Here is a 24,967-nt window from a genome sequence, read left to right on the forward strand (position 1 = left end):
GCAAGAGCTTTTTACGACAACCTCACACGCTTTAAACTAACAAAGTTCCTTGTTCGAACGTAACAATAGTTGCTTCTTAATGTTGCTGTCCGCAAGACGAGCAAGTGGAGAAGAATGCAGGGCTTTTGGAAAGTCAGACTTGAAAACTACAAGTCAAGTCCTTTTTGTGAAGGTTGGATTCGTTGTTGAGTTTGAAGGCGGGGGACAAGGGAAGAATAAATGAAGGTTAATTTTTGTGTATCTTCTTAAGTGACCAATGTTCAGGATACAAGGGTGTTCCGGTAACCTGTTCTTTTATCGTAATTGTAGGTCTCTTCGTGGAATTTCAGTGATGGCTGTAGTCGGCCTTAGATTTATGGGTGTATGCGGATTCGTGGAAGCAAAGGAAGTAGCTGAGTTGGAAACATCCCTCTTTCTGTGTTTTTTTCTGCGACTAAAAGTTTTGCTTCTTCTACCACAGTCTCGGGTACTGAAAAACAAATCGATGTCCACCAGCTCTCCTGCAGCTGGGCACCACACAAAATAAACCCTAAGATAGATAACCAAAAAGGTAACGAGTTCCTACTCTTCGTAAAGATATAGTTTTTATACTTTTAGAATTTCCCTCTTAGAAATGAAATAAAAATTACCCCGTTGGACGAAAAAAAAAAAGGAACGCCGTTGCTTTTTCCGTTCCCGTGAAAATGTGACATGTTCCCGTTCCAGTTCCACCGATGAAAAATGGAACGGTGGTGTTCCTTCGTTCCTCCTAAAAGGAACGCGTTCCAGGAACGCCGTTTTGTACAACACTGCTGACCACACAGGGGGGAGGAAGAGGAGAGGGGGAAGGGGCACTGGAATATAATAGGCGGACAATCGAAGAAGCTTTCTCCTAGCTTCAGCAGAGGGAGACAGTGGATAGTACTGACAGAAGCAGTGTAGAGGAGGAGCAGAATTGTGTAACAATGGAGACGACCACAAGAGAATGGGATAAAACAGAAAGTAAGGTTCCTGCAGATACAGCGACAGGCCCAGACGACATAACCATGGAACTCATTAAGGCACTGGAAAAAAGAAGCAACTTAAAGTTATTGCATATAATAAACCAAATAAATATTGGAGGAGAGGTATCCGATATCTGGGAACTAAGTAAAGTGAGACTAATATATAAAGGCCGAGGAAACAAAGAAACACTAAGGCATATCGCCCAATAACGGTAACTTTAGTTACATACAGATTAACTATGCAGATAGTAAAGCGGAGAATGGAGGAATGCACAGAAGATATGCAAATACTGGGTGAGTTCCACAACGGATTCCGAAGAGATAGAAGATTGGACGATAACCTATTCGTCGCCACACTCCCTCGCCGGGGAGAAGAGGCAGGGGGGAGGGGGCGGGGGGGATGTTTTTTAGTTTTTTTCCCCGACCCCTTAAAGGTAGATAAGCCAGGTGATATCTCACACTACCTGATTATAGTTAGGGTGAGAAATTTGGCTTAGAAGGGCGGAAGGAACCATATGTTTGCCTTTTAGACACAGGCTAGGTGGCGCCTGCTACCGCCCGTTGCCAGTCATGACCCAAAACCAGCCCTTTGGCAATTACATGGCGGGCCAGAGAAAAGCCATAGAAACGCCAAAAAAGTTATTTTGCATTAACGCCTTTGAGCGAAATCCTGATATGCTCAAATGTGTCCCCTAGGATTTCCAAGCTTGTGCCGACGTAGGCGTTTTTCTGACGCGCTACTTGGGCTTCAGCCAGCGAGCTTCACACCGACACTCGAATCGAGGGGGGAGAGAGGGGGGGGTTGACATCTAGTGTTCCTCGTTTGATATCAAGTAGACGCACGTATATTTTCCACAAAACGCTGGTGTCCTTTGTGGAGAACTTGAGAAACTCCTCATTGCCTTAGCCCATTTCAAAGCGAAGACTGCACAGGAATGGCAGGGAATGATACCACTTGCTTGCTCTTGGAGTCAGAGTAACTTTTGCATAAATTAAGTTCATTTTTTTGTGCCGCAGATACATTTAACCAAAACGTTTGTTGGTTTAGGTAAAACAAAACATAAGGGGTGGCTCATGCAGATGCGACGCTGTAAAACGAGCTGGAAAATACGGGGCCTTAAAATAGAAAACTCAAACTTAAAAAAAATGTGCCTCAATAGTTCAGTCGTACTGCCTTGAATTTCGAGGCGTAGTTGTCCTCCTGTAAAAAAGGGAGAGCATTAAACTTACTACAGATATTGTCGGGCACGTTCGCAGATGACCAACTTAGCGAGGCTGTTAACCTGTGGCGCCATCTTTCGATTGGCGCAGCAAGCAGATAACGTTGTGCGTCTTTTGGTTGCTGCGCATCTCGTCCGGTTATTTTACAGCGTCAAATTCGCATGAGACACCCAATATATAGATTGCTGGTGTAGATGGTGCTTGGTTAAAATATTACAGGGAAAACATTTTGTAGAAGTCAAAAACAACTAATTGACTAGACAGAATCGATATGGCGAGCGACGCAGAGCTTTTATTGTCTCGCTGAAAAACAACTGGGTAGACCTCAGTTCATCTAGCATTCATGTCAACACACTGTCCTTTCAATCAAAGTCAATCAGAGCTCGGTGTCTTTCTGACGTGACCGCAAGTATTGGACAGACTACTTGCTGTCCACATAATGAATCAAAGTGCTAGATTCTATTTAAACAACTATCGTCCGCGTAAAACGGTTTCAAAAATGAAAGACGAATTAATTTTTTTTCTTACTGGCTAGCCGATGAGTAAAACATCAGGTTAAAAGTACGTTTTAACCTTTTTGACGGCGTAACAATAATTGAAAAGCAGCGATACAAATGACTTTGCAGTCTCCATCTTGAGAGTAGATACCAGCTTAAAATTGAAACCCCACCATACTATAACTCATACTTTTTTGTGCACTGTAAGAGACTGGACCGGTTTCCATCCTCACTATTTCTTGTATTATATTCGCCATGTTCATTCCAGAACTTTTTCTCTATTCCTTTCCTTGGTACGATGGCCCAAAGGGTGCAGTAAGATCAAGTGTAAGTAATTCGATAAATTGAAGATCTGTGCCGGGGCGGATTTGCCATTATGAATGGTAGTTAGCAAAATTATTTCTGATTCTACGTGAAATTCATCTACCAATATGTCATTGTATAGGATGCATGCTCCAAAATTTATAAATTGCTCCTTCTAACGAAATTGTCAAGATTGTATACATTTTTATCTATCTTAGGTTATATGCTTGGTGTCGTGACGTTCCCTTCGATAATAATCCGTCCTTCAATTGGTACATTTTACAATGTATTCAATACATTTTACCAATGTATTCAACAAGAACATCGAGATCAATGGGACCTGTAAAGAATAATGGAAATATGCAGGATACAATAAGTGACTCTTTTACTGGGCAATTTCACAAAATGACTCAATGTAAAAGAAAGAAATAAAGAAATCCCGTTTGGCGGTTTATTTGTATATTCCAGGCTCTAACGAAATGTTGTTTAACTTATATTCTAGACTCTAGAAATATATGCGCATCTACGTAACTTCCTCAAGCACAGTTTAATAAAAATTAATTTGCATCTGCAGAAAAACATAGGTGATTCGTGAGGATGCAAAAAAAAAAAGAAGACACGATATATTTAACCCAAGACTTGGGCAGAAGGAGGAAACAAACTTTAACAATGTCAGTAAAAAAATACAGGGAAGGAAAACACCTTTAGAGATGTTTTGTCAGACTGAATCTAAAAAGAACGCTGTCGACATAAGGGAAGCCCAAAATGTTAATGTGCTGCAAGCGAAAACTATAAGGTGAACACCCGTTTCCTCTTAAAATGTACATTAAAGTGCACTAAAAATAAGATGAAATGCAAATGTCTCACCGGCTTCTCCATAGTTTTCAGCTTTGGCAAATCCATCACCACCCTTGGCTACGAAAGTATTGGTAACGATTGTATAGTTTTTGTCGTCAACTACGTTCTCATAAACGGGTACAAGGCACTTGGTGCATAGTACTTTCAGGGATGTGACACGGTTACATGGAGACAGTGATAGGTTATACTTGACACGGGCGCCTGGAAGAATGAAAGGTTTTATTTTGATCGTCATAAGTCGCGATCTGCAACTGAACTTATAAAGAGTAGACGAGAACTTTAATATATTTTAGCATTTTTTGCATGTTCGTATTGCGTGCATTGCTTTTAAAATGTGGCTTCTTACCAGAAATCTGAAGAAATTCTCCTTTCTTGTTTTCGTAGCTGAAGTTGGCTACGGAATGTTCGAACATAAATCTTAATGCGAATCCACTGAGCGGCACTGTGACGATCGCTTGACCGAATGGTGCACTTGCAAGTATGTCCCCCATAGTTATATCTGGAAGGAAAACATATATTATTTTTTTCCATGACTCGCAACTCAGCCCATTGAACACGCAAAATGCAGACAATCAAAAATATACAACGGCACAAATTATATAATTTTCGGCTGAATACTGATATGACTATACCTTCACCGTGTGTAAAATTGAAAACAAAAGAAGAAACTTGTGAGGAATTTACAAGTATAAGCTAATTATATTCTTCACACATGGAAAGGGACACAGAGGTCACACTCACTTTAAATAAATTTTTAAAAAAGTAGTATTTCATGCTCTAACATTGTTTTAAAACTAGGTTACAGCGAGGTGGTTCATTTCCTCTGTAAACTTATCAATGAAAAACCCTTCCTTTATCGTAGGTTACAAATAAAACCATAAAATTTCTACTAACCAGCATGAATTGAACCAATGCTCGTGAAAAAGCGTTTTAGACCGTTGAGGTGTCTTAAACAATAAAAACAACACAAATATTAAGATGAACGGTTTTCTGCTTGCACTCGTTCCTTATTTTGTCCAAATTAATGCCACAAAAACCCCATAAGAATGACTTCTTAACTTCTACTGTAAAACGTTAACCTGCATACTGAGCCATATTTATTTTTTAATTTATTTTCTGCTTTTGAATAAAGTGAATGTTTTATTTTAATATTTTCACTTTAACAAAACATTGCACCACGCTTTAGACATTTCTTCGTTGTAGCTTATAGGGAAGAAGAGCAACAAATCGTTTCTTGGTCCTCATTTATTTAATTAATTAATTATTTATTGAACGCAGGTCAGTTTCCTTTGACTCTCGTGGAAGTTGGATAAAAGTAATATGACGAGTTTTGCATTTTGGGATTCGTGACTTTAAGAAGTACTGCCCTTATTTTGCCGAGTTAGAGGCTTAAACCACAGACGAGGCTCCCAATATTTAGTGGATGTTGATTGATTGACATGGACGCACCATATGCAGTTTAAAGTTTGGTTTTACGGTGAAGACTCAGTGGCAGATGGAATTATTCTATGATTAGCCCTCATCTGAAACATCGTTAGAGTTCTGTTTTTGTTGTGCTCTGAAGGCACCTAACCCTGTCTTTTTCTTTGTGATTAGACACATGTAAGGGTGGTTAATTTCAATTTCAACATATATAATTAAGAAAGTGATGCTAGGTAGAGAAGTGAGGTTTATACAGGTGAGTTATACGGCCAGGGATTGGAGGACGGAAGCTTCTGGGGGCGACATGACACCAACACAGGTGAATCCAGAAGTGTGGAAGGACAGGCCCCCAGCGATCACCAAAACTAAGAAACGCTATTGGACGAAAAAGAGATATTTTCTTTTCAGCCGGTCGGAGTAAAACCATATTAGGCCAAGTTGGACCCACTGTCAAGCTTGCTCCAAGTTAGCTCTTGATCTGGCAAGCTACCTGGACTACAATCAACCCATCCATTACACGAATCAGTATAGCCAGCCGGCAACGGCCAGGCGGCGCGAGCAGGGTGAGAGCGCACAGTTATACTCTGTCTCGCTGTTACTTGGCAAAGGGTGAACGATAAGCCCCACACTGCGTGCCGAAGCCTTCGAAATGCGCGGCGTATATGAGCGCAACGCACATATTGGAACATGACGCAGCGAAAAGACTGATACTTCTTCGGGGTTGAGGCGCGCTCCGGTGATACGCGGTCACGTTCCGATTGGCCCGCCAGGGCCCTAGCTTCCGCTGTACTGGCACGTTACACGATCACGGCTTCCTGGGATACCGAGTATTTCTTGCTTCAGACACTAGGCTAAGCGGCGCCACCAGAGTAAAAGCTCACGTTTGAACAATGCAGCCGCCACTCCCAGGGGTACCCAATATTTCTTGCTTCAGTCGCTAGATGGTGCCAAACAAAACAGCATTGCAGGTGGCCTATACGTCGCCGACTACACTCTTAAAGGGTAACTCAGCTCAAAAATCGAACCATAGGAAAGGACTGATATCCACGCAGTGCAAAAAAAGTATCACGATCACAAAAAAAAAAAGAAAAAAAAAAAGAAAGGTCAATGGCATGCCACCTTTCCTGATAAAACCGTTGTAAAAATTCAATCCCCAGCGTTTCAGAGAGCCGCAGTGAGTTATTTGTTCTGGAAACACCACTGAAAAATGCGTTGCATCGTGACTTGTCGGTCGCACAGCTATTTCATTTCAATGCTTTTCGCATGCTCTTTCCGCAAACGACTAATGCTTCCTTTCGAATGTTCTGCTTTTTTGTTAAGTGTTTCTCAAAAATGCAACAAGACAGTTGCGTCATGGTGCGGCATCTAGCAGTTTCATTTTGGATAGGCATTGCGTGTACTAGTCGACATCATTTTCTAAACGATGTCAGCTTGCCTGAGCACAGCGCTACACAAAACGTTCATGGCCAAAATCGCCGCTAACATTTTTACACCGGACCTTGAAATCGAAACCACGACCCCTCCATGAGCTGGAGAAAACAGCCGCAATCATCTCAATTTCAGTGCGCCTATGAAATTCGCGACAGCGGGCGAAGGGCGATCTGATAGATAGAGGAGCGAAAGGTACTTCTTGTGTATAGAGTTTACCATTTAGTGGCAGGGGTGAGTTGCGTCTTTGATGAAGTTCCGGACCGTCAAACACAAACCAACGCATTGTAGAGGCACGCTCCACCTCAGACAAACAAAACAAAACAAAACAAAATAACAGATAGTGTCTCGCAGTCGTTGCCACTTGCAACTTTGGGGGGGGGGGGGGGGGGGGGAGGAGGAGAGGGGATAGGGAGACACGACTGAGTTCGAGCACCCAGCAACTCCTGCGTTCCGAATGACGTCAGAATACACGGGCTGGTCATGAATACGTTTTCAAATTCTAACGAGTCAAACCTTTAGTTCGGATCGAGATCAAAACACGAGGCTGCAGAACCGCGCTGACGCGGCCAAGACAGTGAGGTTCAAGGACTGAGCGGCCAGGCCATAGTCTTTTGTATACTGACAAAGGCTGTCAGGTCGTCAAGAGAAACGCCGCCGACATGGAAAAGGTGGAACGGCAGACAGTGGATGAGGGAAGAGCTACGTGACTGGCGCCCCGCTGCGGCGAGTCGCCGAAACACACTTCCCCCGAGCGAACATGTGTGTTTCGAGTCCTCGCGGCTGCAAAAGCTGTGCGCTGACGCCCAGGTTTCCCGAGAAATGGCTCTTTGATTCTTTGTGCTACCAGATCTTTAGGCTCCAAATCTGTGACTGGGCACTCCATGGCTCTGGCGTCGAACTGCCAGGATTTCTGAGTATAGAGGTGGCTATGCTAACAAATATGGCAGACCATGTACTTTGAGCGCCCGGCTACCAGCACGCGCTCTCCCGAAGCCTTGTTCAACGTAAGAAGCTCGCGTTGAAGGCGGGACAAATGAAGCTCCCGCCCTTCTCACCTTGTCAGTGACTATTCGACGCTCCGGCAGCCTATAGGAGTCGCTGACCTCTACAAATATGGCTGCCGAGAACATGTCCGGCATGGCCATATGCTAGCTCAACGCACAAAGCTCGAGATTAGGCTGGCAAGGACGGGATACAAGATGGTTTGTCTCGATTTCTACGCGCTACGTTTCAGACCTGTGGCGGTTTATTGACGTAAGTGAGCTTCGATATTCTCAGCGTTCTTCGCGGAAGCAGTAGAATGACTTCCTACTGTGCTTCTCCCCGCGCGGATGAACATTGATATAGAAGAATCTGGTTAATGCGGTTCTGTAGGCTCTTAACCCTGACCTAGGCAACATGCAGGCACGTTAGTAATGACAGAGCCGCCGGCGCAACAAGATTTGGCCCAACACAACATGATAATCAAAACGAGGCGTATTTCATTCTGAGGTCATTTTGAGGTCGCAGTTCCCCCTGCGGCGTGCCGTTGTTACCGTTTTAGTTGCTTTAGACAGAACCAACGAAGCTTGCCATCGCGCCAGCTACAAGAAAAAAAAAAACAACAAAAAAACATGCGATCGTGGAATTCACAAAGGACGAGATGAAATCCCCAAAGAACCTGTTCTGAACAGTTCGGTGTTTTTCCGCTAGTTTCCGTCCGTTTTCCTGGAGTTCCAAATAGCAGCTAGGTTTCACCAGTGGCATCGCTTTTTAAATATATTTTTGTCAGTTATCGTATGTGATTTACAAAATACTCGAAGTTGAAGATGTTAATCGTTGCAGGCCAAGAAGACAAGATCGACGCAAGACGTGATCGTAAACGTATCCCCGGCCTAACCCGAGCGGCAAACGCGCTGAAGGTCTACGAAGAGTGCGCTGCCAAGCGGCAGACGCTTGAGCCCGGCGTGGCCGCGTGGTATACTGCGTTTATCCTGAGACTAGAAGCTCCGCCTTCAGCGCGAGCTAGCTGGCTTCCGGAGTGCTTTGGTTGCGCGTGCCTGCGCGTTCACACTTGTGCAGGCAAGGCCAGAAAGCTGAAGACGGAGCTTCCAGTCTCAGCTTGAAAGGCCTCTGACACGCCAAACACTTTTTTTTTTTCATGCTAGGCGTTGAAATGGCATATCAGGACATAACAAAAAAATTGTTTCACTATAGAGTTGCGTAGTTTTCTTATAAAAAATAGAAATACAAGGCAGGGTTCCAAGTTCCCGCCAGAGCACTGTAACGTAACATTGCACCGCAAGGTGTCGGGGGAGTCAGAAAAGAGGCATCCCCGGAATTCACGTGAGTTGTATCCTTTTCGTGCTCCCCGCGAGCGCGTGTAATATTTTTTTTTTAATACTTTTGTTATTCGCCGCATCTCCACGAGCGATCCAAGCAGACAAGGTTTTTTTTATTTGCTTTTCATCGCTTAATGTTGCTGTAAAGGTAGAAAAGGAGGAGTTAGTGAATTGACGTGATCAAATACAATTCCTAGAAGGTACTGTGTGAGGGACTGTCCCGGTATTTCAGCAACTGAAGAAGCGATCACAGTGCATGTGTTTCCGAGAGACATGCAAGAGATGGACCGGTGGCTGACTGTGTTCCCCGCAGGACAGCTGTTAGAATCCGTGGGTAGGCGATGGATATGCTCGATGCACTTTAGTGATGAAGATTGCAACCCTAGGCGAAGTTTACTAAAACTCATAGGTCTCGATGTGAGACCTCTACTGCAGGTCTGTAAGTTTCCTGCCCAACTCCCTGCAGCAGCGGCACTCAAGAGGCTTGAGTTCAGGCATCACGACGCATCGGCTGCATGTGCACCTAGTAAGCAAGTTCTGCTCACCGTTCTAGACAAAACACGTACTTTATGCTTGGCGTTTACTTGTACTTAATACACTCACCAGTTCGTATTCTTTAGACGGCAGGCATCTTCAGCCTGGAGAGTATCCGATGATTCAACGAGCTCGGTGTCTGAACCTTCAGCACTGCGATCGGGCCTGTCGTATGCTAGCAATCCTAACATCTGCGAGCGTTCTAAATTTTTTTTTCAAAACTTGATAGCATGTTTTGTGTTCAGTATAGCTCTCTATCATCGGACTGGCGGCAGGCGCTCGTACTCTGGCTTGTACTCGCAACGCTTTCATCATTGACCTCCATAATTTCGATCCACTGACTCTTCGACCTCAACATTTACAGCACGCAAGCTAACCAAGGTAGCTAAATTCGTCAAGCACAACTTTATGCCCGAAGTTTGCGGAACGCGCCAATTGGACTCTCGCGACGCTGACGTCGCGCCGAGCGAGGTGTCAATCAACGAACGCCCATTTCTTTGAGAGAGGCAGAATGTAGCAAAGTTCATCGAGGCGCGCGTGCGGCGCGTGAGGGGCGCGAGGAGCCCGCTGATTGAACGGCTTCGCCGATGACGTAGCGCCCATTTGTCCCTACATTCCTACGCCAAGCTAAAATTAATGTTTTGCAGATTATCCCTAGGGAAACTGCTGACGCTCAAAATCCCCCCGAAGTTTGTGTAAAAAAGAAACCTCGTTTCTCGAAGTTGTCGCTGACGTCAAAGTGACGTTTCCGAACTTTGTGAGAGCCGTGGTTTGAGCTCGAGATCTTCGCTTCGGATCGAGGCGAAGTTAAACTTTGTCAACATGGCGGTGCCGTACGCTGCGGCCGAGCTTATCTTCCGCCACCCTCGGCGTCGCTACTGAGACCACCGGGGACGCTTTTCAACTCCCCGATGACGACTTTTGGCGGCAGTACCGGCTATCGAAAGCCGTTGTGCGTTGACTCTGCAACGAGCTTCGTTCGGCGCCCGGACTTCGAGGCGGCGGACAATCGCGTCTACCATGACCGTGGAACCACAAGTTCTCTGCGCGCTCCGGTTCTTCGAAACCGGTAGCTTTCAAGGCATGGTGGCGACTGACGAGCACCTGTCAGTCTCCCACGTGACTGTGAGCCGGGCTGTCAAAATTTTTGCGGCTGCCATCGTCTTTTTAATTTTTTTTCTTAATATCCGATGAGGTACTAATAAGCTGGTATACAATTCACAATGTTGAAAAACAAACAAGAACCAGGGTAATTCTTGGGTAGGGTCCAGTCTCCCGGCAGCCGGTAGAATTATTTCCCCGAAATTTTAATGGCAGTCGTCACTCATTGGCGGTCAAATCAGTTCATCGAACGACGTGTCATCGACAGATCGTTTCATCGGCACGCGATGTAATCGCATGAAATATATATTTTTTCCGTTAGAGGTATATACACATTAAACATTTTCACACCTTTATACATGTAAGTGGGGTGTCCCATAACTAACACCCTAATAAGTGTAGAAATAGACCTTAAAAAAATGTAAACTTCACACCTTTAAAAATGTGTGATTTTTTTACACGTTTCTTAAAGCGTATGATAAGGCACTACACCTTTTTATAAAGATGTAAAACTACGATACCCCTTCTCGTCAGGCTATACATGTAAGTGGGGTGTCCCATAACTAACATCCTAATAAGTGTAGCAATAAACCAAATAAAAAATGTAAACCTCACATTTTCAAAAATGTGTGATTTTTTAAACACGTTTCGTAAAACGTGTGATAATGCACTCCACCTTTTTATAATGATGGAAAACTACAATACCCTTTCTCATCAGGAACGTAGCCGGGGGGGGGGGGGGCAAAGGCCAGCCCCTCCCCCCCCCCCCCCCCCTTAAACAAAATCCTGGCTACGTGCCTGCTTCTTGACAAGGTGTAATTACCACAGTACATATCTTTTCTTGGGGTGTACACAGTGGCCCGGGACCCTATAATATGACTGAACAAATATATTACACAAACGAGTCGCCGAAACAGCACGTTGCTTCTTGGTGAGTGTCGAGGCAATTTCGGCAGAAAACCGGCTTTCAATATTGGCCGGATGTACAGAGCGCGACACTGTTAGCGCGAACAAGCGATCGCCGGTTTTTCCACTTTTTCTTTTTTAAGCCAAGAAATGTCCTCCAAGTTGCTATTGCTACGGAAAGAGCTAATTTACTTCTATATAATGTAAGTGATAAAATTTCGTGCTCGCTAATACTATTTAGAAGTCAAATGCGAAAATGCACCGATGTCGTGTTCGCACTAACAGTGTCGTGATGTGTACAGTTTTGCGCCTCGTCCCGACATCCGGCAGGTATGGGTGTACCGGTGCAAATAAACGATTTATGTCTAATAGCGCATAGCGCTGGCACCACTGATCTCTTAGGAGGCTGGATTGTGGATACAGGCCTGTATTGCTGGGGTCGAGTGGCACCACTGGCAGTCATCGCTTGACACGATCTAAAGCATGCTATAGGATAAACGGGAAAACTCAATTTTATTACGTTAGTAGGTTGTTCTCGATCATGAAACTTCTATCGTGTTTCCGCAAATAATCATTAATATTGTGGGCAAGAATATTTAACGCGTTAGAATACCAATCTTGTTTAAATAAATGTTGTATGGTTGAGGGTCCAGGGCGACTTTGTTGGGGGTTAACTGTGATGTGTTTAATCAGACAAGGGTTACCGAGAGTTATTGTGGAGTCATCCGTGATTTCGGTGTCATCAAAGCTCAGCAAACGATAAGTTAGAAGGCCTTTACTGGGGACGTTCGCATCGTTTTAACCGCTTGTACATAGTGCTTCATGGTGAAAGCTTTTTCTCTGAACTGCTGTGAGGGCTTCCGTGACAAACTGAAACTCGGAGCGTGCCGTTCAGTCGCTGAACGTGCCATTTATTTAGCAACAGAAGCAAGCGACGTCGGTAAAGCCGGTGGTGATCCGGCCCGTTTTTTTTTTTTTTTTTTCTTTTTCTTTAAATTGATGTTCCAACGTTTGACGAATGTCTATTTAATCTCCAAGAACCCGATATAATCATCGCTGCACGTCATAAAATGCTCGCCCTCGAGCACCGCGTACAAGCTTCCAATTGTTGCGTGTTTCTCCCTTAGACTTGCGTGTATCGCCTCACGGTGTAATAGGCCAAAACAACAAGGACAGAAACGAAGGGAGAACTAGACAGGACGCGGCGTATTGCCTGTTGTCAAGCAATGGCCGCCGGTGAAGCCAGTGACGAGCTCCCGATCCACGATCCAGACTTGCACTCTGAGAGTTCTAATGCATTACACACGCGGAGTGCTGCACGGAACACCGGCCCCGAACGAGCTTGCCGAATGCACCGTGTGCAGACTGATGCTGTCGCCATAGATGTTGTAGAAAAGTACTGACCTCAAACCGAAGCTAGTGCCTTCTTGTTCGACGTGATGGGGGGGAATGTGAGAGCGCAGTCGCTGCCATCGTTTATCTATAAATGTTGGTTGCTGCAACGTGTAAATGATGTTTGCGATGACTTCCAATTAAGGAACTCGGCTGTCAGAGATATCTACAGACGGCGTAAGTTTCCAAAACCAGCTGACTACAAAGCAGCATACACCTGAGAAAATTGATGGCACTGAAATCGTAAGAGCTTGCTTCGTTTTAAGCATAGTATTATGAGTGAACCACTGAAAGGATAAGGCTTAAATCTAGTTCTTTAGAACAGCTAGCAATACGTTTCGTAAGACTTTTTATTTCCCTGGTGAGGGCATTGAGAACGAGAGCTTTCTCAAAACAAAATACGACGGGGCAAGATAGCTGCCGTTCAAATACGACTTAGCTTGAGCCTCAGGCAACGTTTCCATGTTTAGCATTTCCGGACGCTCAGTGAATGTGTCACAGGTTTCTGCTCTGGGAGCTTTGTCGAAAAATGTTTCACTTTTCACCCGCACACAGATGATGCGAGATCTCGCGGCCTCTGTGTTTGTCCTGGGCCTTTCATTACATGCTGGTAGGTTTCAGCGACAGTACGGCAACAAAGCGACTCAAATTTTGCAAATAAAACACGGGTCGTCGATTCCTCCGTTCGTGAAATAGCAGACGCTTACAATTCAAGCTCGCGTTTGAGTTTGTGGCCCGCGGGACGCGATTTCGAGCAGAAAACCAACTTTTCCTTTCAGTTCCGCTGTGCGAATGCCGCATCGCAGCAGACGAACTCTCGTCGTCTGCTCTCACTCTTTGCCTGGGCGAGGCCTGACGGGATTGTCGGCGCTCAAGAGCTCAAAGACAACGTACAGCGAGCGGCGTGAACGCTCGCCTCCCCGCGCTGTCTCGTGCTCTCGGGCACCGCCTAGGGATTGCGGGGGATTTTTCGTCAAAAGTTGCGAAGTTGAGCGCGCGCAAGGAGGAGGAAACTTTGAGGCGTTCTTTTGGTCACTCCCCCCTCTACGTCAGAAAGCGAAGAATGTTTTGCTCCACGAGTTTAGCTACCCAGCAGTGCAGCGATAAAGAGCTATACTCTGTTTCACCATATGATGTACCGCAGGAAAGGCTACAAGCGCGAGCTCCTTGCTCTGGGGCACATCTCGGCGGCACAAGCTCTCGTGACTTAAGAGCGGCTGCCAACGCTATGAGGTCGCGCTTCTAGCCTTTGCTGCGGTACAACATAAGGTGAAACAAAGTATAGTGGAACTGAAACTTCGTTGTCTACGATCGCTCGTACGAAGAGCACAAAAAACATTTTTTTAAAAAGTCTTAGGCACGGTCGCGGAGAGCACGAAGAGTGAAACTCACGTGACTTCCGGCGAACCCACTTTTAGTGACGTATGTCGATGCCTCCCTTCTGACCGCCCCGACCCCTTGCGGTACACTGTTACGTCACAGTGGACTGGCGAGAACTCTAAATTGGGCCTCGTATTTCTATTTTCTATATATAAAAAAAAAACTACGCACCTCTATAGTGAAACAATTTTTTTTGTAATGCCTGCTATGTCATTTCAACGTCTAGCACGAAACAAAATGTTTTTTTGGGAGTGTTGGACTTTCTTAAAGGGTGAACGCTTTAAAGCGATGCACTCATTCTGACGCTTTAAGACACGGTCTTGGTGGCGCTGGCGTGCTTAAGGCGGCGTTTCGAGGATCCACTCTTGATGACGGTTGGGGGAGAAAGGCACAGGACTTTACGTTCAGGTCTTATTGGTCGATGTCGCTCAGACGTAGGCTTGAACGAGCTGGTGAATTTATGCTGTCATTATTTTCAGGGTGTTGCAACTTTTTAAAGCGTCGAATTCTTTTTATTGGAACCCCCTCTGATATTGAAGTCACGTGACTTAACGTCAGATTATGCATACACAAAGCGGAGAAATGAACGTCACGCGACCTACAAAGGTATTGGCTTCCCCACCAAATGCGCCGGAAAAATTGGCTAAAACATAAACTAAGCCCTGCATTTATTAAAAAAAAACTAAAATAAAACGCTCAAAAATGGACGAGGAACGAGTAGATGCACACTGACCGATTTTTTTTTTCGCGGCATGTTACCTAAAATTTGCGCCATGTTACGTAAAATTTAAATTAACATTCTGCTTAAGCATATCGGAAAACTTGACGTGACCCATAAACCAATTTCCCCCAAATATAGTAAAAACTTGAGATCACTTCACCTAAGCACAAATCCAGTTTCAACGGTAAATTTACAGAGAAAAATTGACCTCACGTGACCTATAAAAAAATTACATTTCTCTGCTGAATTGAGTGGCGAGAACATATACGTCACGTTACACAGCAATTTTCTCTTCTCATCCACCTCCCTTGTCTCTCTACCTACCTCCAATTCCTACCTTATCCTTCCTTCCACTCACTCCCTCACCTACATCTTATTCCCTCCCTTTTTTTCTTTCCTCCTCCCTCCCTAGCTTCATCTAATATCCTACATCTCCCTCCTTAATCCTCCCTCTCCCCTCTCTCCATACAACTAGTTTCCTAACTCCGTTTCCATCCCCCTCACCTCCTTTCCACCCACCATAGCATCATTCCTCTCCCTCTCTTGTCCTCCACCAACCTCCAATTCCAAACCTACCCTTCCTTTCCCCTTTTCAATTCCACCTATTTGCCATTCCCCACTTCTCCATCCCCCTCTTTCTTCACCTACCTCCAATTCCCTAATGTTCCCTTTCTCCCTTTCTGTCTCCACCTACCTGCAATTCCATACCTCCCCAGTGCAGAGAGATGGGTTGAGGAGGAGGAAGGAACAGGTAAAAACACTGAAGGTAGGTGGAGAGGGTGCGAGAGGGAAAGAAATGGATTGGGTGCGAACAAGAGGTAGGCAACTACCCCCTGATATATTCTCTCCTTGTCCCTCCCTTTTTACTTTCATCCAATCTCCTTCCTCTGTCTCCTTATCCCCTCCCAATCCACCTACCTGCAATTCTCTACCCCTGTCCTTCCCTATCTCCTCTCCACGGACCCGAATTCCCTACCTCTCCCCCTAACAGTTCCTTTAGTGGATAAGGAAGGGAAAGGAGGAGGAGGGAGAACGATAGAGTCCCCTCTTCTACCTCTCCCCCCTTTCTGCCTACCTATACTTCATCCCTCTCCCTCGCTCCTCCTTTTTTTCTCCACTCCATCTCTAATTTCCTACCTCTCCCTTTTCTTCTTTCTCTCGCCACCTAGCTGCCGTGTACTACCTCGCTCTTCTTGTCCTTTCTGCTTCTACTACTTCCAATTCCCTCAATCTCCCACTCCCTCTCAATTCACCTTCTTTACTCTCCCTCCCTCTCCCTCCTTCCTCTCCACCTACCTCAAACTCCATACCTTTTTTCCATCTCCCCACAACTTCTGACCCTCCCTCCCACCTCCGTCCTTCCTCTCTCAGCTCAATATTCTTACCTCTTTTCCTCTTCCACTCTCCTCTGTCCATCTCCGCTTTACTCGTTTTCCATTTCTTCCTTTCTTCTTGTCCCTCTTCACCTACCCCAAATTTCCTAACACTCCCTCTCTCCCATCCCTCTGCCCCTACCTCCAGTTTCCTCCCTCTCTTCCCTTCTCTTCCATGTCCGCCTACATCCAATTTCCTACATCTCCCTCCCTCCTCCTCCCTCTCCACCTAACACAAATCTTCCTGCTTCCTCGTCCTTCTTTCTCTCTTTCTCTAATTGCAATTTCATACCTCTTCATTCTTCTGTCTTTTCTCCACCTACATTACATTCCCTACTCCTCCTTCGATCTTCCCCCTCTCCCTTTAATTCCAATTCCCTACCTCAACCTCCCTCTTCCTCGCTCTCCACCTATTTCCAATTTCCTACCTCTCCCTTCTTCCCCCTCTGTCTCCACATACCTCCAAATCCCTACCTCTTCCTACCTCGTTCTCCTCCACTCCCTCTCCCGCTTCGCAAAAGCTTCCCCTCCCTCCATCCCCCTTTCCTTCCAACCACCTCCAGTTCCCTATATCTCCCTGCTTCCTTCTACCTCTCTCCTTCCTTTCTACCTACATACAATTTCCTCTACTCCCTCCCTCTCCACCTAGCTGCACTTTCCTACCTCTCCCTTCATCTCTCGCTCTCTCTCGACCTAACTCCAATTTTTTACCTTTCCTCCTTTCTGCTCCATCTCTACAAACTTCTCACTCACTCCTCCTCCATCTCCCCTCCCTCTCTCCCTACTACAATTCCATACCTCCCCATCCCGTCCCCCTCTCTTCTCCACCAATATCCAATTCCGCACCCCTCTCAACCTCTCTACCTACCTCAAATTCCCAACCATCCCCTCCCACCCCCATCTCCCCCTCCGCCTACATCCAACTGCCTTCCTTTTACTTCCCACTCCCTCTGCATCTACCTCCACCTTTCTTCTTCTCCTTTCATCCTCCTCCTCCCTATCCCCTACCTCTCCATTTTCTCATTCCCTAACACTCGAAGCCAACACCTCCTAGATAACAAAGCCGTAGTGCGGAATGAGATGGCGTCATCAGCGAAGGCAAAAGGGAGGCAAAGATTAGACACTACGATTCCGTCAACTTTCGGCTGAAACTTGACTTGAAACTGAGCTCTGACGCAGCACTTGTGTCCAAACAGTGTCGAGCATTGACCTTTACTGGTGACGCAAAAATGTCAGCACTACGGCTTCGTCATTTATGTGGTGTTGTTCAGGCGTCCCCCTCTCTTTCCGACTTGGGGATGCCGTGTTTTCGGAGTTTATTTTTCGTCAAGTTCTGCGGGTGCATTCCGGACTTAATTTTTTGACAAAAAGTCTTAGTTTATCAAAGGTTACTTTTGTTAGATTTCAAATTCCCCGAAAATTCTTCGAAATTTAGTGTTTCCTAGTTTTCAAAAAAAAAAAAATAGTATCCGGGTGTAAACGTGTGCTTGATTCAAAAGAATGGAAGAAGAAGCCAACTGGGCGTAAGAACTGTCTTTTCGATCGTCCGAAAGCCAGCCGGACAAGTTGCGCAGACCATGTCTTCGATCGACATGGTGCTCAGACTGCTCAGTTACAAGCTGGACCGCAAGCTGAAAGACACCAAGGCCCGCTTTCGTAAAGACCGCCGCTCGGCCAACACCGGCGCCAACCCCTGGAGCCCGCCCGCGGGGGTGATGAATTCCCTGCGTCGCCGGTAATTCGGCTGGCTACTCTGCAAGTCGGACACGCGAGGAGCCCACTCCAGGTGCTTGAGACCGGCCTGCTAGAAGTAAGCAGCCAACGGCAGCACCGCGAAGATCACAACCGCGAAGAATGCTGTTAGGCCTAACACGCATATCCTAATCATCAGAACTTTCATCTTGTATATTACATCATCACATAATCCTCTTCACTAGACGCGTCACCGCGGGCCTCCTTGGTACGGGCTGTTGCCTTTCTGCGGTGCCGCGGCTCTCCTGAGCAAATAAAGATGATTATGATTATGATCTTGTATCAATTGATTTTTATTCAGCTTAATTCAGCGCTGGCCCCAGTGCCACTGGCAGTGCAAATTTCTCCCCCGACAACAGTTGCAAGCAAGTGTTGATTCGAAAAAAGTCCATAGCTTAAAATAAACAAACTCCTGGAGGTAGTCGCTGGGAAGCTGGTATTGCATCCCACCCTATACATCAACCTACCCTGCGGAAACGCGGGGTGGAGGGGTAAAGCAAATTCAACTGCCCATCCTCTCTTCTACCTTTTGTGAAATCTATATGGTTCATAACTTTCACTGGTAGGAAACACAACCCTTCCTTTCTCTAAGAATCAAAAATAGTACCGCCCAAACTGGAATCCTGTACAATGTTCTTCTCGTGACCCGCAAGTTAAACTGCCTGCTGTAGTGAATGAATGTTAACAAGATAAGCGGGAAAAAAATGATCCGAGATTTGAAAGAAAACTGGGGTGGCATTTTGTCAGAAGCTCCGACAGTATGCGCTGACCAGACGTAATTATAAAACACCGTCATTTTTATTTTTGTGTTGGTACATTAAAATTTGGGGTTGATCAGATTAACTTGAAAGAACGAAAATTCTTCCGCGGGTGTGCTTACTAAAGTTTTCAGATTTATCCGAAAGTAAGGAACCCTAATTATTGGACTTCATAAAATTCAAAATTGCAAAAAAAAGAATTTTTTTTTTTTTACGAATTGGCCTTTTTTTTTTTTTTTCGCCAAGACGCTGAATCTTAGAATTTTAAGAGCGCCCATTGTTTAGCTCTAAAAGCGAGACGTGGTGCTTTCTGCAGCTGGTTTCTACGCGAACAATGAGAGATTCAAGTGTTGTGTCACCGCTGTTGCCGTGCAGCCGCTCGAGCATACAAGAGAATAGTTTTAACCTTTTAATTTTTCATGTTGCACGGGCTTTTAATTTTTTTTCTTCAGTAAGTAGGTCGATGCAGCCACAGCAACGGCGCTACCCGCACTGTGCCAGCAATAAAATTTTGTTTTTAATTCAGCGTGGTTGAGCTCGCTTTTCTGTCAAAGGTTTGGTTTCGCATGAATTTTTATTAGCTGGCTTTCCTTCCTCAATATACCTGTCCAACCCCTTACAAAAAAGTTATATCTGGTCAGATCTGAACATTTCAGATATGGCCATATCAAAAATTGGCCACATATAACCTGATATGGTATATCTGCCAGATATATCCTCATAATGCCAGATATAACCTGATAACCCGGGCCAGGTATGGAAATCCCAGATCTGACTAAGTAAGGAAATTCCAGATCTGGCCAGGCATTTCAAAAGGACACACCTGAAATAGGCACTTTATAACTTTTATTGTCTACAACTCTCACCAGTCCCCGGCCCGCACTCGAGGAGTTATGGAAACGGTGATCCTTCAGCTCCTTTGTGATCGCTAGTTTTGACCAATTCCATGGTTACACATGTTCGAGTGTAATTCGTAGTCACCCTGAACAAGCGTCCCATAGGGCTCAAGTACCTGTCATATTACTTTTAAATTTTCTCGTCAATGGCAGCGTTTATGATACTGTGCATTCTGTCCAACCTTCAACCAGGCTGAGCCGCCGAAATCTCTTACCATATTATCATTCTCGTGATTTTTGTCTTGGCAGGAATCACTTAAAAGCCGAGAAATTATAACCAAAACCAGGATTTAGCTCAAATTCAGCGGAGCTGTTTATGACATTTTTAGCGTTTCTAACTTAATATCAGCGCCTCTGAAGCTGTACGAGAATGATAAGAACGTAAGAGATATGTCTGCAGCTCATCCAGGTTGAAGGTTGGACGGAATACACAGTACTGACATTGGCGGGACATTTTAAAAGTTGTATGGCAGGTACTTGGGTTCTGTACAGCATGTGTTCAGGGTGACTCCGAATTACACTCAAATCTGTGTAACCATAGAATTGCTCGAAATTTTCGATCACGAGGCAGCTAAAGAAACATCGTCCCCACGATTTTTCGAGTAGGGGCCGACGCGCTTGGGGGATTTTGCAAATTGTCTATTCAGACGTAATGTAATTGAAATAATTAAGCTACATTGAAATTCTCGTGAAAACTAGCACACATAATCTCAAACTTAAGCTTGTAAAAGCTGAAGTTTGGGATTATTTGTGCTAATATTCAGCTCGCGAACAATGAGTCATTCAGAGTTTCCTAACAAAGAATTTTTTTACTTTTTTTACTTTTTAATATATTGAAAACCGGCCGCCAGATAAGTCTGTATAAACTTCAGATAAGTCTGTATATATGCCATATCAGGCTGTATATACGCCGGATAAGTCTGTATATGTGCCAGATAAGTCTGTATATACGCCATATCAGGCTGTATATACGCCAGATAAGTCTGTATACCTGTATACGCCAGATAAGGCTGTATATAGGCCGCATATAATCATATAATGTTTGATATGGCCAGATGTGGCCCAGATATAAGATTTTCATGCGGGACTAAGCACGCCCTATGTTCCACGAGAGGAATGTTACGTCAGACGATCGCACCCGCTTCATGGCAACCAAGTACCAGTGCTGCTTTCGCTCTCAAGCGGGCTCTTTGGTTTCACTCTGAGCCCCGTAAAGAAAGCTGTGAAATTTTATGCCTGTATAGTAACACACAGTATACCCCAAGAATATACACTGGAATTAAGTGGTGGTGACTTGGTTAAAAACGGCCGTTACCGAAAACAAATCAAGTGGAAAATGCTAACCCCTTTTTTGGTGTTCCGCATGAGTAAGGGGATGAGGAACTAGTAAAGCGACACGCTGTTTCTAAAGCATCACCTCCATGTGCATAATGTGAATGTTTCTAGCCTTTCAGTTATTTATGTATTTATTGCTTATCTTAGCCCTACCACGGGGCTGTTACCGGATTGGAAGATATATAATAATAATTTTAAAAATTCACAATGAAAGCACATTCGCATATTCACACCACGCAAAGGAAGGAAAAATAAAGCGGTACAGTCGGCTCATGTTTAAAAAACCATGCCGGCATGCAGTGAATGAACACAGTAGTGTTTAATCCGAAAAAAAAAGAAAACTCAAACGAAAACCTCAGAAACAAGCAGTTTCCAACGTTTCGGGGTCGACTTGACTCCTTTTTCAGGGGTGACTAGAAATGGAATGGGACAGCGAGAGCTTCGATCTTGTCTTACTCTTCTATCGAGTTGATGCTTTGTTAACGTGATGCAAGCCATGGAGGTAAATAGATGGTATGGCCCCGAGGGACCTGTCTTTTTAACACTTGTCTTTTTAGTATCATCTGACTTTCGTGAACACACCTTACTGGCACGACCCTTATCTTCGCTTCAATGACATCTGGTGAAACCCACGGTCTTTTTTTAATTTCTTTTAAACATTTGGGAACAAATTAGGTGTCGAATACAAGGTTGCATACAATCTGTAAAGTGGTCCCACAAAGCTCGAGTTCAAGCTCGTGCCCGATAAAGCATCATTCACAATTTTCGTTAGCTCATCCACGCTCTCTCGTGGTTCTCCCTCGATACCCTTAATTATGAGCCTATTCCTTCGTAAACGACTCTCTAGATCTTCCATAGATTATTCATATAAACATTTTGTTCGCCAAACACACTTTCTTACCTTGCAAATCTGTGTCTGGTTTCATCATGAATTCTAATATTTCTTTTTTCTTTTTTTTTCCGAATGCCAGGAACCTGTTTTGCACAATTAAGTTGCTAGCTTCAAAGAAGGTCTGTTTCTCTTGAATTTTCGCGATTTTTGTTATGACGTCATTCTTAGTTTCAACTATTACCTACTAACAGCTCTTTTGCAAGTGGTCCAGGGTTTTCCGCGACATCACCGGATAGTTTCAGTAACAGGTTTATCACTGACAGATAATAATATGCACACTGAAAGACTACGCGTGGGCACGGCAGCACTAAGAAACGAACACTCATTAGGAAAACCGTAATTACGGTCACCGATTTACGTGACCTTTAAAGCAAGTTAGGCACTGTCACGGCATGGTTGCCGCGTCCACTCAACTGGGTAGGCTCGGATGAAGCTCCTACATACAGCTGCCGGGCGGTTTCTTGATTGTCATATCAGAACCCAGGGATCCTGAGTTCGAGTCCCACCCCTGCCCGTTTCGATCTGGATGAGCATCGTAGCGGCGTGCGGTCGTGTATCACTACTGCGTGGTGCACGTTAAAGACCCCAGGCTAGCGGTTGTACTGCACTGGCTAAATTGCTCATCTACAGCGTGTGACTCGTCACAACTTTAATGGCTGACCAACTACACGCTGTATAAATATCCCCATAACCCCCCCCCCCCAAATGGTTGTCATATGACGTCCTCGTGCTCCATGCAGATGCACAGTAGAGCTTGTCCACGTGCAACGGCAGTGACGCGGCTCCTTGGTCGACCGACAAATGACCGCCAATTCTTCGTAGTCGGTCAGTTGCCGTAGCCATCGTCGCATCTGAGATAACGTAGAGGCAACCGCGTAATGCCTCGTTCACACCTGTGAACCGGCGGCCGGATCCGCGAGAATTCTGACGCCCGGCGACGATAGCAGGCAGAATTTCCGGCGGAGAGCAAAATCCCTCTGGATGGCTCGTTCACACTTGCGAAATAAGCACTCGCCGCCGACACCATTCGATCACCGAAAAAAGATCGGGCCGTTCACATTTGTTGCGGCCTGCGGAGTTCGCGGCGTGAGTGTCACGCAGTTTTCCAAACAGACGAGAGCTGACGAGAGATCCCAAACCTCCACCTTGCAGTGCGCGTCTCGTCGCCATCACCGCCAGCTCGTCAGCGGGGATCTGAGGTCAGTTAGCACCACTTTTCCCGTGCGTTCTGATTGGCTAGCGGCGAGAAAAAACCTTTTTCCGGCGTTCAAAATTGGTCCCTAGAGCGATCTTGGTCTCCGCCGGAAATTCTGCCGGCTTTCGTCACCGCGCGTCAGAATTCTCGCGGATCCGGCCGCCAGTTTTGCAAGTGTGAACGAGGCATAAAACCAATTTTGAACGCCGGAAAAAAGTTTTCTCTCGCCGCAAGCCAATCAGAACACATGAGGGAAGTGGCGCTTGCTTACGTCAGATTCCCGCTGACGAGCTTGCGACGATGGCGACGAGACGCGCGCGGGCAAGGAGGAGGTTTGGGAGCTCTCGTCAGCTCCCTCGTCTGTTCGGAAAACTGCGAGACGCTTGGGCCACGCACTCCGCAGGCGGCAACAAATGTGAACGCCCCGATCGTTTTTCGGCGATCGAATTCAGCCGGCGGCGAATGCGTATTTCGCATGTGTGAACGAGCCATAATACCTGCGTGATAGCTGGAAGCATTCTAGGCATAGTCACGGTGTGGTTGCCGTGTCGACAGAAGTGGGTAGCCTCAGATGTTGCTCTAATATGCAGCTGCCGGGTGGTATCTTGGTTGACATGTGACACCTTCGTGCTCTCAGCAGATACGCAGTGGAACGTTTCCACGTGCAGCGGCACTGACATGGCACCTTTGTTGACCGGCAAATGATGGCCAATCCTCCGCAGTCGGCCAGTGGCCGTCGTCGCGAATGAGAGTATGTGGAAGCAGTCAAGTAACACTGGCGTGATTGTTGGAAGCATGGTATACCTCGTTCCAGCCTAGGTCCAAGCGCGGCCGATGTTATGAGCCGAAGGGCCAATAAAACACCGAAAGAGGCACAACGTCATGGCGTGCTCTCCGCAGTTGATAGGACCAGCTTGATATTTGCCGTCTCCCTGTGTGTGCGCCCTCGCCGGCTAGTCCCATCAAGCGCAGAGAGCACGCCATGACGCTGCGCTTTTTGCGCTGTTTGATTGGCCCTTCGGCTCATAACATCGGCCGCGCTCGCACCTAAGGTGAAACGAAGTATAGGCATAGTCACGGCGTGATTGCGGTGTATACTGATCAGATATCAGATAGTAGAAAATATTTTATGGAAGCGTTCAAGACGTTTATCATCTTGATGCCCTGAGGCGTGGCCCAGAGTCCCTATTACTGAGGCGTGATAAATGCAAAATTGCGCTAAACATAAAAAAAAAAAATTGTTTCATTCTTGTTACCAGAAAACGTAAACCCCTTTTAGAGGTTACTATATTCGAAGGTTGCTAACAAAGTAGTGCCCCACATCGTTTTCTCTCAAAGATACAGATAAGAATAAGCAAATTTACAAATTGCAGCACTGGTGTTTTCTACTCACATGTGTATATTATTACGGCCGTTCAACGAACGACGCGGTTGTAATAGATCGTGAACATACCATGTCTGACTTGCGTCACAAGCAATTCAGTTTCAAGCGGCGGAAATAAAAAAAAACTGTGGGAAAACATCATAACCGTTTGTGTGCAGTGCAGAAAGCTCATACAATCGAGAAGAGCACAGTTGGATACTCAGTAAAATATGTAAAACTTCAGAAGCTGTAGAGATGGAGCTGCGTGGTCGGTCATACTCGAAGCATCCTGCCAGCGCCGCCAAACCAGACACGTGACGGCGCACCGGTGCA

At 45.6% G+C, this 24,967-nt stretch overlaps 1 pseudogene; it reads right to left on the bottom strand.

Moving 5' to 3' along the window:
- Positions 1-3,223: 3,223 nt before the first annotated feature.
- LOC8030038 overlaps positions 3,224-24,967 on the bottom strand; it is a 68,110-nt pseudogene continuing 46,366 nt past the window's right edge.

This window comes from Ixodes scapularis, unplaced genomic scaffold, assembly GCF_016920785.2.
Source record: "Ixodes scapularis isolate PalLabHiFi unplaced genomic scaffold, ASM1692078v2 PGA_scaffold11__112_contigs__length_91849675, whole genome shotgun sequence".
Classification (NCBI taxonomy): Eukaryota; Metazoa; Arthropoda; class Arachnida; order Ixodida; family Ixodidae; genus Ixodes; species Ixodes scapularis.